General features: G+C 37.0%; 1 long non-coding RNA gene across 1 annotated transcript in view; it reads left to right on the plus strand.

Annotated features, from left to right (window-relative positions):
• Nucleotides 1-5,446: 5,446 nt before the first annotated feature.
• The window catches only part of LOC116216817, a 112,373-nt gene continuing 103,100 nt past the window's right edge, over nucleotides 5,447-14,719 (plus strand). The window contains exons 1-3 of the long non-coding RNA XR_004160325.1: nucleotides 5,447-5,594; nucleotides 8,469-8,640; nucleotides 11,721-11,826. This is a non-coding gene — a long non-coding RNA (uncharacterized LOC116216817). The remainder of the gene's footprint in view (nucleotides 5,595-8,468; nucleotides 8,641-11,720; nucleotides 11,827-14,719) is intronic.

Here is a 14,719-nt window from a genome sequence, read left to right on the forward strand (position 1 = left end):
ATCTCCTTGTGGCTTTGCACTGGTATACAGTATAAAGGACAAATCCCCCAAAGCTGTGGATCCCCAATTATGGGGCTTGCCCATGCACGCTGAAGCAGCAGGAGCTCTCATTCCCAATGCTGTCCTGTGTCACTGCCTGTGGCTCACAGAGCAGAAACAACTGTGGCTTTGGGCTCTTCCTAAGGGCTGGCTTCCAAGGGATCTCTGGCCTGTGCTGACAGAGTTGGGAAGGTAAGCATCTCCATCCCTTCTCCCTGGCCACATCCCTGCTCAAACAGCTCTGGCTGAACAGGTGTCCATGTGGGGAAGGGAAAGGGATGCTTTCTGTCAGTGGTTGCTTCATATTTCCCATCACTGAAGCCTGACAGAGACTTCATTATTTGTAATTATGGTAATTTTGTGTTGCCAAATCGTGCTGCAAAATGCCTATGCAGATCTATTTATGTGTGTGCTGTGTTTCTGAACTGCTGGAGGCTTTCTCAAGACAGAATGTGCAAATTTGGGCTGGTCTTATGCAACTGGTGTGTCCTGAGTGCTGATATGGATATGATGCTCGATGTACTGCCAAGCAGCCTTGTGTGTTTCTCAGGGCAGGACTGAGGGCTGGGCGAGGAAGGGACAAAATGGCCGCGCCTGTTGTACACCCTGCAGAGCAGGGATGGTGGCATTTGCTTCACACCAGTGCATGCAGCATGGGCAACAAACAGAGTACCAAGAAGCCATTGTGCAACAGGAAAACTATGGCTTAGTTGCCAGCACTGAAGTGTAATGGGATCACTCACATGACTGGAGTGCTGTGGTGGAGGACTATAGGATCTTTAGAAAGGATAGGCAAAGAAGATTTGGTGGGGTGGCTCTCTGTGTTAGGGAGTGTTCTGATGTGGATAATAGGACAAAATTCTTCTCAAAAAGAGTGCATGGACTGAAAGCAGCTGGCAGCCTGCTGTGGCTGTTGGAAGTGGTGTGGCACGCTGCAGCTTCTGTTGCACCAGCACAAGCCCCTGTCCCACTGCCCTTTGTGCTTGGCTGAAGCAGTTTTAAAATTATTTTTATGGCAAATGGACATGAGGGGTAACTGTCTATGAGCAGGTCTCACTCCTGGAGCTGCTGAAGGGGAAGTGAGAATGTGAAAATTTAACCCTAAAGATTCTCTGAAGAGTTTGAAGCAGTTTTATCCTTTTCCTGGAGTTAGAGCAAGCCTAATTTTCTCTCATTGGTTAGTATACTAGCATTTGCTTTGAAATGCTGCTTTATTGGTTCATTAAATAGCATGCTTCTATGTGTTTGCTCTCCATAAAAAGTGTTTCCAAAAAGGTCCTAAAATTTCCTTTTACATCACCTGATTTAAAATAAACAGCAGAACCATAATGTGCTGTAACTATCCTCTAACCTAAAGCATAGCAGTAGGGTAGTTTATTATTATATTTCATTAACTTGATAGTTTGGAGGACCAAATGGAAATGTTTACAAATGAAATATAGTAAAGCAAAACTCAGTTACAAGCAATGTATTTTTCCTGGTCCTTTCAATAAATTTATCCTTATGCTCTAATGTAACAGGATCAGCCTTCCAACTTCAGAATGTTTTCATGGTATCATAAGTGGTGAAAGCAGTGTTCTATATACATAGCATAATTGATGTTATACTTGACTTGTTCTCATGCTGCCTTGTTTCACTGAAGTCAATAAGGTTACATGGTTAAGTGAGAGCAAGATGTACTCCTTCCATTTAGACAAAAATGGCAAATTACAGCTCTCATTGCTTTTGGGAACACAGTGAAAGTCACAATAAAATTAAATTATAATTTATGCCTTGACCTGAGACAGGAAACTTAAGAGTGCTTGGGAATTTTACAGAAAAATGCAGCTAGCAGTGTTGAAATTTTGGGCCTGTTTCTTCATTGCATCTTCATCATCTCATACAGCTTGTTACTGAACTTGAGATCTGACCCCCTGTGGGTCTCAGGCAAAGGGAAAGCAGATTTTTTGTCAAATGACCTTGACCTAAGTAAAAGTGTGCCAGACTTTTTTCCCAAAGAGAGTTAAAAAATGTAGTTGAAGAGTAAAATTATTTTTGTAAGATTTTATCTTTTTCTAACTGGAACTAACAACATTTCATAATAACGTACCAGAATGATGACATTATCACCATAACCATTGTTATCTTAACACTGAATGATGTTTGCAAGTCGGTATGTCACACACAAGTCACCTGAATAAGAGACTAGTTTCTTAACACCAACAGACCTGTATGTCCTTGGTCAGAGTTGGATCCCAAATTACCCCTGAAGTTTTAATTTAATTGGGTAAATGCTGCACCCTGCACCAGGACAGTGGGATATCATCCACATGATAAAGAGAAGCATCCAGTCTCTAAGAAGTGGTGCTTGGCAATAGTATAGATCTGTGCAGCCTCCAAGGGACAGGCGATACTCTGGGCATGTGTGGGGTGTAGGGAATGGGGGATGTGTTGAGAGGAATTTGTGCAGATATCAGAAACTCAGAGAAACTTAGGGTAAGGAGACTGTGAGAAGAAGATGGACTGGTGTTGTGTGGAAAGTCACTGGCATAAACGTTGATTTTCAGTAGAGATTATCTCCATATGTTCAGGTTTATATAGTAAAAAAATAATTGAGTTTCTAGTATCAGTGTAATATTTCTGCAGAAATAGATATTATGCATAGAAAAATCTTGGAAAGATAATCTGCACTGACTCACCCTTCCATGATCAGCTATTGCTAATATCACACTGATGGACATGGTAGCAAGTAGGAAGGCGTATGGCATTGCCCAAGTTTTGCAATCACAAAAAAAGGAGCATGATACCTTTTGGCTCTGATCACTTTCTACTGTGCGCACAAGCTGTATGAGCCTTTCTGAGTGTATGCTAATGTATGCACATTCTTATACTGGTAACTTATTTGCTTTCAGAGATTTATAGAACAATCAAATTTCCCAGCTACTTCTCTGCTTCCCACCTTGCAGGGAACAAATGTAGCCTGGTTAAATGGATTAAAGAAAAAATGGAACTTGGCCACAAAAAAAATAAGTTCTATAATTGATTGGGTCAAGAGGAGCTCAGGGACATCTCTTGGATGAAAACAAAATGACATTCATAGCAGAGACAGGAAATTTGATCTAACATTGCTAAAACAACTCAGGAACCTAAGAGATACAAGTAGAAGGTAAGGTTAGAGGCAAGTGAAGCTGAAGCTGTGAAGGGCCTTGTGTATTTAAAGCTATGTTTGTTCACAACCAGGTAGATGGGCTGCATCACTACAGTTACATTAACCTGTAAAACACACTTGATACAACCAAGATCTGTCTTCCCCTTACTGGCTTTCTCAGGTGACCCCTTCACCCATCTGGAAGACTCATACATCAGATCAGGCTCCTGGGCTGATCTGTTGGCTAGTTGAAATACATACGAATTTGCATGAATATGTAAAGCAACAACAATAAAACCAGCCTAATCTTTCAGAACATTAGAAATGCAAGAAATCATGGCTTAAAGTTACAATTTTCAGGAATACTCTTACACTCAACCAGCTGCATCTGCAAGGGTAACTGAATAATATATTTCTTACACAGTAAGAGCAACTCAGAGTGCTACTGATGCTATAAGGAAAAAATCTAAAACTGGTTGCCATGTCTCTAATAACAAGTATGCCCTTTACATCCCTATTCCCCATAATAACAGTTATGTCTTTTAGTACAAGTGCTCAGATTCAAGCCCCCAGTAGGATTCTCCTGACAAACAGAAATTGATGCAGCTGCCTCTTGCAGCTGGGAAACAAGTTATAATGGTCATGGGACACTGGCAGGTGAGCAGAGGAGCTGTGTGAATTCTGAGTTCTATTCTCTATTTACTAACTCTTAGGAGGATGACAGCCACATGGAAAAAATCAGAGCAAATGGCTTTAATAAGGTCACGAGATGGAGCAGAAAGTCAGTGCCCACCATATACTAGCATAGCTCCTGCAAAACCTCAGGGATGCCAGTTCCCAAGGTGCCAATCTAACAGATAGCTGCTTTGCATAGCAGTAAGTTAGTAGTGCAGGGGAGGGGAGAACCAACCATACCAATCCCAGCTTGCAAATTGTGTAGGTATAAGAGAGAGTAAAGGATTAGCCCATGCCTGTTAATTAGTCATACACATGTGGGAAAGAAACGTGACTCACTGAACCTACGGCAAATAATTTGTGTAACATATTTTTGTGTGAAAGTTTATGTATGTCCCCATATAAAGAACTATATATAAATGCATATATAAATATATGTGATTGGTGTTCAATGTTACACTTCATTTTGAATTTTGAAACTGATTTTTTTGTTGTTGTTCTAACGAAAATTTTAGTGAGCAAGCAGAAAATGCTCCCTTGTGTGAGATTATACAACCAATCCTGACCTCATTTTTCAGACTGGTCAAAATGAAACTAAAGCAATTGACAGCTACAACTTTGCACAATAATTCCTTATTATGAATTTTACCTAATTGGCTATGACTATCCATGTACTTTCAGGTTGCTTGTGTTCTTCTGTTATCTGCACTTTCCATTTAAGTAGTATAACAAGTAGTAGTTTTATACATTGCTTTCGTCATACAAAATTTGTAGTTTGTTTTCGTGAAAGTGTTAATTCTCTTTCTGTCTGGGTTTTCAGTGGGCCTGAAGAAAGGAATGGCTCAGGTTTTGATTTATTTCAAAATGAGCTTGCTGAGGGCTGGATTCAATAATACAATCCATTTGTCTTAAGCACTGCAAAGCTCATGCCAAAGCCCCGAAAATCAATTTTTGAGAGACAGAGAGAAGTTGCATAGCTGTGCAGAGGTTTGAGCTGTTCAGAACAGCTTTTTTAAAAAAGCTTATTTTTTCCTTGAACCATTCTCTAAATGGTTATAGATTTTGTTTGCTTGTCTTAATGGGATGCTATCGAGTATTTAAGGCTTTAATATGAATCCTGTAGGCAGAAAAAGTGGAAAATGTTTATAAGCACAAATAGGAATGTATTTCAGAATTTAAAGTAAAATCTGATCAAAGCAGATTGATTGGAATTTAAGATCTCTTGGACAGACATGGAAATTAAACTAGAACTGGGATGTGACATTACCTAGAAATAGTTCAATGCCGTGCTTCTGTGTTGACTGAATGCAAAATACGAGCGGTGTTGCTGTCAAAAAGCAAGTCTGGAACTAACTTTAGGGATGATCTGAGAGGCTGATAGCACAGCAGGCACACAAAGATGAATAAAACGACAAAGATATTTTTGTCTGTCAGCACTGCCCTGACCTCCGCCAGCACCAGCTCCTGCCCAGCAGAGCGGCCCCTGATGGCTGAGGCCTCGCCACCCAGTGGGAGCTGTGCGCCTACCTGCCAGTTGGATGGATGGCCAATCAGAGTGCAGCAATTGCCTCTCTATAGGTCCGCGTGCACCTGTTGGCCAGCGAGGAGGAATGCGCGCTCTGAGGGCTGCTGGCAGTGGCAGCCATTTTGTGACTCCAGTGTGGCTTTGGTGCCATGAAGTGTTTAGCTGAGGTAGCTTGGTCACCACCGCGGCCATCTTGCAGGATTTAGTCAAATTACAGAAGTTTTAAAGGTATTCATGTGTGAAATTGTTTCAGATTTGTGATGAAGTTTAAGAATGAAAATGAGAGTTGGGGTCCTTTGAGTTATTCAGCCCTTTCTTCAGCCAGGGAAACTGGTGTCCCGTGAGACAGGATGATCCTATATTTGGGTAAAGCCTGACTGTGATAATCATGAAAAGTAAACACGAAGTCTTACAGATATTATGCAAAGTACAATGAAAAGGAACTAAAGTACATTTCTAATTTGCAATACAACAGGAAATTTCTCAAAGGTTCCTGTTTCCTTTTGCTTCTGTGGAGCAAAGTCTGGACATTAAATATGTGTATAGTTTATCTGCTCAATAAGTCCTTAAAATGTTAACATTCGAGTGGGTTTGTTTGAACAGAACAGAGACACATTCTGTTCATTGGAAGATTTCACAGTACCTGGTGTTAATAAAACCGAAAAATAATTTAAATAGACTTTCATTAAGTGTGAGAGAACTAATCCGTGTTTCAAGAAATATTTGCATGGGAAGCTTTTGTGTCTGCAAGGTGAAAAAGGAGCTTAAAAGTAAAGAATTATACAGCAGTGAGACTGTAGAAAGCCAATAGGAATTTAGTTCTATAAATTCTGTAGGAGTTAGGGGGCAAGATTTCAGGTGATAGAAAGTTTTTGTTGACCACTGAAGTCAAACCCCTGAATTCACAATGGAAGTCTGAAGAGTTGCATTTTCCTTTTGCATTCCTATATCAAAAAATCTCCGAATGGAAGTCTTGGTTTGCATGAATGCAGATTAGATTATGCTGCTGACTTCCCCACAACCTGCCAAGCTGCCTAGCGTAATGCTCAAGGTCTGTACAGTGACACCGCTTGAGAGCAGGTGAGATAATGAGACCCCAAGGCCTAATTTTAAGGCAATGAATGCTCAAACTATTCAGAAGAAATAGTGCAACATTTTCAAATCATGAATTTATATGAATTTATTTTCACCACCTAGCACAGCAAATCTGTCATAAGGAAAGAGAGCATATGGACATGTGCAGAGTGGCACAGCTCATTTACAAGGTTTGCCTGATACGTAGAAAGTCTTTTGTTGCCCTGCATGCGCAATGATTATACATTAATACACATTAATACATACGCATGTTGCATGCATTTGCCAAATGCCTCCAAAAATCTATGACAACCCTTACATTGTTGAAAAAAATTAATATTGCTGTGTACTGTTATTTGAAATGGATCTGTGTTTGTTTCTTCTATGATCCTGCAGGCTGGTAGGTATGAAACTAATGAATCTTTTTTAGATCAAAACTAAACCAATGTTTGTACAGGCTAAGACTCTCTCACTACAAGGATTTTACATCTAAAGTGAGACACCTTTTCATCCCATGTCCCTTGCAGAAGGGAGATGTATACCATGTTAAATGTGAAATTTATCAAATTCCTGGTCTTTTTGTTCCCTGTTCTCTTCATAATTTCTCAGTGATAACTGGTAATACACACACATTTTTAGTAGCAGTGGCTGTACTTGTAAAGTTTTAAGGGGCGTGATTTGTAGCACTGGAATTACATATAAATAATGAAAGTTGACATAATAGTTTTCCTAAAAAGCAGCTAAATGGGGAACTCATCAATGTACATCATCCTAGTTATGCCTACAACTTGTGAAATGAATAATTTATCATTAATGATTAATGAATAATTTGTCATGAATGTAGTCTCTTTCTGTTTGTTCAATATCAATAATTAGGTCTTGATTTCTCAACAGTGTTTGTGTTTATTTGACAAAATTTCTTCTGTGCTTTTATCTCAAAGAAGAACCACAGATTTTCAAATACTAGGCTATGCTACTTAGCTGAGCCTGATTATAGAAGCAAAATCATAGTACTTTATTGTTTCTAGAACAGATTTGTGTATATAAATTTACCATTCTATTTCTGTGAATACTCATACATTGTTTTGAAATTTGTCTTCTATTTGTGCCAACAAAACTTGGGTATGTGAATATTCTAAGGATATGCTAAAGAGTCTGAAGAAAGTCAAGTAGGCGATTTAAAATCTGAAACAAAAGCTGGTACTTCTTTGTGAAATTAATAAGAAAATGGTGGACTAAGCATTTGGTTAGTCATTTCCTAATTAGTAATTGAAAAAATACTGGAGATATAATACAGAAAACATTTGAAAAAGGATGAATTACTGTAAGCTTTCTGAATTATACAGAGGGTACTGAATACATATTTGGAATAGATTATACATTCTCTGTTGAGTACAAGTGTGATTCTGCTGCTCTATCTCCCTTGTGTAAGTAATTTTCCTTCTTTTTAGAAGAGGCTGTTTCTGTATTATTTTCCTCTTCTTCTCTGTGATTTAGCAGCTGTATCTCTGACACAACCTTGATAAACTTGAACAACTTTGTAATATGGTACCAATAATAGAATATTTAACAGTTGCAGAAGTAGAATAAGTTGTTTGTTGTTGTTTGATTGTTTTAAAAGTAGGAATTCTTAACTAAATTATAGATTAATGGGAAAATAAGCTGATTATAACCCAGATCTGGCAACATCTGTTTTTACAGATAATAAGTTTTATTATTTTGCAGAGGGTCCACTTTACAGTGCATCTTGACAGCAATGAGCTTTGACAACAGCTCAAAAATTAACCTGCTGGGATGTTTTTGTTCTTGAAATGTGCTGAAATCACTGCAGTGAACTGATTTATGTAGACTTACAGGTGGCTTTATTTTTGGGATTTAACCCTATGGCAAAATTGATTTTTTAAACCAAAATTCTTCTATTGATTTCAGAACATTTTTGATGCTTCTTGAATAAATATTTCATTAAATTGATGTGTGAAATGGAGATATTCAAGTTGGCTAATATTTTATTTTTCATAATTCACTCAGGTGTTATACGTACCAACAATTCTACACATGAAGTCATGAGACACAATGATCACTGTCTTCCTACTTTTCCTGTGAACCTCATCTAAAGGACACAATGAGAAGTGTAGCTCACAGCCAGGATGCCTTTGACTTCCTCAGCCACCACTTCATATCAGAAAATCTTAAGAATCAGGTTGGTTTGATTTACTATTACGTATCAGAGAAATATATCACAATTAGGAAGCCCAGAAACAAATGCAACTGTTTCCTGGTCAATGAAGCATGAGATTAAAAGGCTGATGCCCGAATGTGAGAATTTAATTAACAAGATGATTTATGTCTATGGTACAAAAGTATAATACTGCTATTTATGTAACGTATTCTAGCACAGCATGGTTCCCATACATGTAAATTATAAAATAGTTTCTTATGAGTAATTAAATACTTATCTAGAATAACAATGCACAGTGCTATAAAGAAGTGGCAAATGAGAAATGCAGTGCAGAAGTGCTGCTTATTCTTCAATTTCTGTCGTTTTCCACTCTGAACAATATATATCACGAACTCTAGTGATGTAAGATACTCTGGGTATTACAGTTTCATAATTTGGAATAGTTTGGGGATAAGCTGACTCAGGAGTTATATGGCAATTATATCAGCAGTTATAAGGGCAGAGAAAAAATCTAATGTATGTAATGAATATAAGGTAGGAAGAGCCTTGTCTTATGTAGATGTTTGCAGCTGCATTGTGCGTGGGACATTACTACCATCTATCTCCTAGAATTAAAACAAATAAAGAGCAAATTTATTTTCTTTGTGATATATTCCTAATAGAAACATGGGACATATATTGATTGGTAGGCATATGTGTAAAAAGAGAGGAAAGTTGAAGATATATCCTGGCCTTTCAAATAGGGTAGGGAATGTGCATTTATATGTACTTACATGTAAATTTGTGTAGTTGGCCTAGACACAAAAAATACCAGATGTGACCCAGAAGCTCTTAGTTCATGGTAAGCTCTATTGAGTAGCTGTTCAATTGAATTTGAACACAAGATATTAAATACGATTAAATACCTTATAAAAGTGATTACAGAGATTGTGAAACTGTATTGGTTCAGGATAATGAGGTAAAAAAAGTATGTTTAGAGCAGCAAGTAAATACATTTCATGTTAGCAGACTATCTTATTTAAGCCTGGCCTTGTGATTTCTTTTTCTGTTTCCTCATCTTACAGTCATATAATTAAGTGTTCCTAGTTATCAGCTTATAAGGAGGGGCTTTGAATGAAGCTGTTTGGAAATGTGGATGAGGAAATAGCATAATTGTGTGCTTTCATTGTTCTTTGTTCTCACCAGTGCTTGTTTCATCCTCACAATATATCACTGCCTGGTCACTTTCTTTCTTTGCAAGATGCTGTTCTCCTCTTGACATGACATCTGCTTACAGTCTTTGTTATGGATTTCACTGCAGTGTCATTCTTTCAGATGCTGCCAAAGGCTGTTATTTTTGGGGAAAAGTCTATTTTAAAAAAATCCAATTCAGAAGGTGTATACATGAAAGTGAGCATTAGTAATCATAATCAGTTTTGAGTTCTGCTAGAATCTCTGATTTTATGGCATGAGACAAAACATCCTTATAGAGCGTGTGATTATTGTGACATCTCCTGACACTTTGCTATTTTCCAGTATTATGACAGAATTTTGCAAGAACAAGAATCTGGAAGTATCTGTAGCATCAGTACCAGTTGCTGCAGTACTGCTTTTTCTACAATGTTGACAGAAACTTAAGCCCATTTTTTTTCTCTTCTGTTACTTTCCTACTTACAGAAAAAAAAATGCAGTGAAAAATTTAGATTCTGTGATAAGTTTTTATACCTCTTCAACTCTTCCTGTCATAATTTAGGAATGTGTGTTTCTACTCGTGGGAAACAATGCTCCAAGCAAGGAGTCACATGGGAAACAATGATTTGCACATTGAGCAGTCTCTACCCTACAGAAGGCCTCTTTTCAGTTGCTGGTACTACTTGTACTATTCACTATGGCTTATAAAGAAAAGCACAATAAAGAAAATGACCTGTTTCTTTTCTAATTCTATCTTTCTTTTGCTTCTTTACCCCTGGTTCTTCATGATTTCAAAAACCTCCTACTTACACTTCATCTTTTAAAATTCCTTCTAGAAAATTTATTCCATTTATTAATTAACCAAAAGCAGGTTATTCTATGTCTGTATATAATCTACATGGCTATATAGACAATTTTGTAAACTCCTATTTAAGGTGAAGACAAATAAAAAGATATTTGTGAGGGAGAATAAAACCACAGAGGACACTAAGAACAGACTTTCTTGTTTTAACCAGCTAAAATGTAAAAGTCTTTGTGATAGATAGATAGATAGATAGATAGATAGATAGATAGATAGATAGATAGTCTTTGCAATATATATTTCCCCAGAGATTCCTTTAGTTCTTATAAAATATTGCATGAGGTAATAACTATTTTGGATTCTATAATATAATTTTCAAGGATCTTTGCTATTTCTTAAGTTGCAGAACAAATCAGCATTTTAAAATTTATATTCTTTTTCTTTTTTTTTATTGAATAAATGATTCTGACAGGTGAGGAAATAGATATTTCCCTGCTGTGGATATAAAAAATGCATCCATCTTTGTACTGAACCTGTAGATTTCATGCATGTTCTCATACTAGACTTCTGCAACTGAAAGACAGAATAAAGATTTCAGTAAAGGTTTATTTTAAATGCATTGGTTTTTGAAACCTAAAGTGAGTGTTAAGCTAACAAAATGTTTTATATTCAGCTTTAACACTGGGCATTAATGATGAAAAGGAAATATTGCTGCATTTGTCAAGGTATTTCAGATAGAGTATTATTTATGCTAGATAGGAAGAATAAGAGCTTAAGAGGTTGCTCAGAAATATTTATGATTTTACTAGGTTGTTTATAGAATTTAATCTGACTAAGGTCTTGGTGTTTTTTTTTTTTTTTTTTTTAGGAAATATTTTACAGAGCAATGATAATTTGCAGTATTAATTGTGAAATTCCAAATTGTTCCAGCACCACTATAACTTCAATGCCAGACCCCAAACTCTGTAAAGTGTGCATCCTTCTATAAGACCACGTGGTCTTTGAAAAGTGTTTAACATCTCAAAATATTTTCTGTAAATAGCAGCATGAGTAGTTTGAGCTGCTATTTCCTGGAACTTCACAGTAGTTTTTATTTATTGAGCTGTTTTACCACTTTTCTTTCCTCCAGGAAAAGTTTGCTCACTACTCAGTCTGCTTGACATCTAAAGGATGTGATATGGGACAGTTACAAATGAACCTTTGGCTTAAGCAGAGACATCAGGCAGAGTGAGAAGGTCAGTACCACTGGGTCTGGAGGGATTGGTACCCAGTAAAGGTTGCAGATGCAAAACATCCATTGTTTGTGTAACTTAGATTTTATTAAAATTCACAGACATTTTGCCACTCATATCCAATGCACTAACATTCACTGCATGGTAAAAGACGTAAGGCAGGTACAGAACACTTCTGAAAGTCTCACCCTAAATCATAATTTTTTATGACTCTGTGAGAGAACACTTTCAGAATTTCAGACATCCATAGCAAACCAAAATTTTATCAGATTAGTTGTCAACTGAATATGCAATGCTGCACAAAGCATGCATTTTAGATCCCAGATTGTTAGATTATTTAGGTTTACATGGACTAATATGAAACTAAGCTCTTTCACATCTGTCCAGAAACAACCGTCATTTTAAACTGACATTTTGGCATTCCTGTACACTTTTTCCCTAAGAACACGTGCTAGCAATGCCTTTCCTTCTGTTGCAGATATTCATAATGCATTGCTTAGATGACTTAGTAGCCACTGATTACTGGAAAATATCGTGAGTTAGAAAACAAATGTGTAAAATAAATTGAAATGTTCAGCTATAGTGAAAAACAGCACAGGTTAGAATATTAGAAATGTTGAATATAAGAAAATACAAGTTTGAAATATCACATGCCCTTTTTGCTAAAATGTTGCATTGTAGTCATCAATTTCAAAGAATAAAAGGTCAAAAGTCCATAAGAAAGCTGAGGAAGAATCCTACATCCTTCTTTGAGAGGCAAGTTGATTTTTTTATGTCGTGGACTACTCCAAAATATATTTTAAAATTCTTTCATAAACTTTGCTTTTATAAGAAGCATGGCTGCATCTTCAGTCTTAGCTTGTAGCCCTTGCACTGAGTAACAGGTAGATTCTATAAAAGGCTGGAGGCAGCTACAAGTGAAGAACATCACTATCCATCACTGGACAGTGTGGCACTCCAAATTGCCATAACTTTCAGGCACAACTGAAATTACACAATTAATGCTTCACAGTGGTGGATGGGAGTTTGTCTCAAGCTGGTAAAGTGGGACATAATACACAAAAGGAAGATTGCAAATCTTCCAGAAGGAGTTAATCTGATCCTCACTATACTCAATACACACAAAAAACAAAAAAGTTAAAAAGGAAAGAAACAGTCTTGGAAGTAAAAGCTAATGCTTTCCATTCTCAGATGAGAGAGCAATAAAGACTACGAAATTCTTTCTGGCCACTTCCAGATCCACAAATTTCTCTGAAGAGTGCAAGTGCTTTAACTGGCCAGATAGAGGCCACACAGGATGCAGAGTACTGGATTTAGGGTCTCTCAAACATATTTCAATTTGGAAAAGCACCCCTCCTGACAAAGATCAGTTCCCAGATTAATGGACCGGACTGAATGCTGGGGCCAGGGCAGAGTACTGATTGAGGAGGGCAGGTCCAGCAGCATGTTTACTGAGCTCAATGTGAAATTCTGCATTATGTGATAAAATGAGCTCTGAAACCAGAGTTGCCAGTGTCTGAAGAAATGAGGCTCACTTAAATTATTTGAAAAAAAAAGAGGTAGTTGGTACTCCAATAAATACTCTCCTCCTGTGAAACATTTCCCAGAAGTTAAAACAGCAGTATTTTTAAGATCTATTAATTGTGCTGGAGGATTTTTTGCTGATTTGGTCTATGGCCTCCACAGTTTTCTATCTACAAAACTTAGGCTGTCTTTCAATACTCAGTGATTCAGGGATGCTTAGGTCATTCATTAATCCCAGATGCTCTTCTGGGAAGTTAGATGGTAGGATGTATCTTGAATGTGTACAGTTTGTCAATAGTAGAGAATTTCAGGCTGTTTTTTAAAAGTATTTCTCTATTAAATCGTAGATTTAATCCATGCTGTGTTAAGAATACTGATTTTATGATGATGGATGCTGAATGAAAGGTCTTAGAAGAGACAAAGAAGTGTATAAGTTCAGGTTTATTACCAGTTTTCTCTTGATTTTTTCCTCCTAATAATTTGTGGATGAGTATCTTAATTTGGCAAGTTCCCAGAACAGCAAGTAACCATAGCAGGCTTTTGGACATATGCTATTAAAACTGATTGTCTGTGGCAGCGTTCAGACAATTTATATGTTCTTTTAAACTTATTTTTGTTCCTTCTCTGTCTTGAAAGCCGGTTTTAACAAGCAAAACTGAGAGGTTTTGATTTACTGTTATGAGTAATGGTTTTAAATGGGCTGGCACTTTCACAGGAAAATGAAAAACACATTCATGTCATGTTTTCTCAACACTGCCTGGGATTTCAGGTACAGAAAGCAGGTTGTCCTTTTGCTGTTCAAAGCTTCCTCTGATGTTCTTCAATGACATTTAGACATGGCTTACTATTTTGTTGATAATTTTTAGGCTAAGCTACTAAATACAAAGTCTGCGTATGTGGCAAATCTCTTAATAAGACTGAATAATTCTCTGAACATTTATAAAAAGATCTGTTGTTCAGTGATTTCACCACAGTCAAACAATTAGGAATTATATACTTTACTGGGAATATAAAATACTAAGAACCTGTGAGTTTCTGTTAGTAGTGGTTTCACTAAGATTTTGAGGATGCTGTCCACCTGTTGTCCTACAGAAAAAAAAACAAAACAGAGATGATAAATCTGGAGAATGCCAAAGCAGTGCTGAAATAATTGCCCAAGGATCACATCAGACTAATTTGATGGACATTTTGTATTTAAGACTGGGGAGATGCGGGTATGTGTTAGTAATGGGTATGTAGAAAGATAATACCATCAACCTATCGCCTACGGAAAACTATTCTTTCTTCCTTCAATTCAGAAAGGAGTGTGTAACAATCACAAATTTAATCACTTGTATCTCACTGAAAAAATACTATAATCTGAAATAGACTT

Source organism: Meleagris gallopavo, chromosome 7, assembly GCF_000146605.3.
Source record: "Meleagris gallopavo isolate NT-WF06-2002-E0010 breed Aviagen turkey brand Nicholas breeding stock chromosome 7, Turkey_5.1, whole genome shotgun sequence".
NCBI lineage: Eukaryota > Metazoa > Chordata > Aves > Galliformes > Phasianidae > Meleagris > Meleagris gallopavo.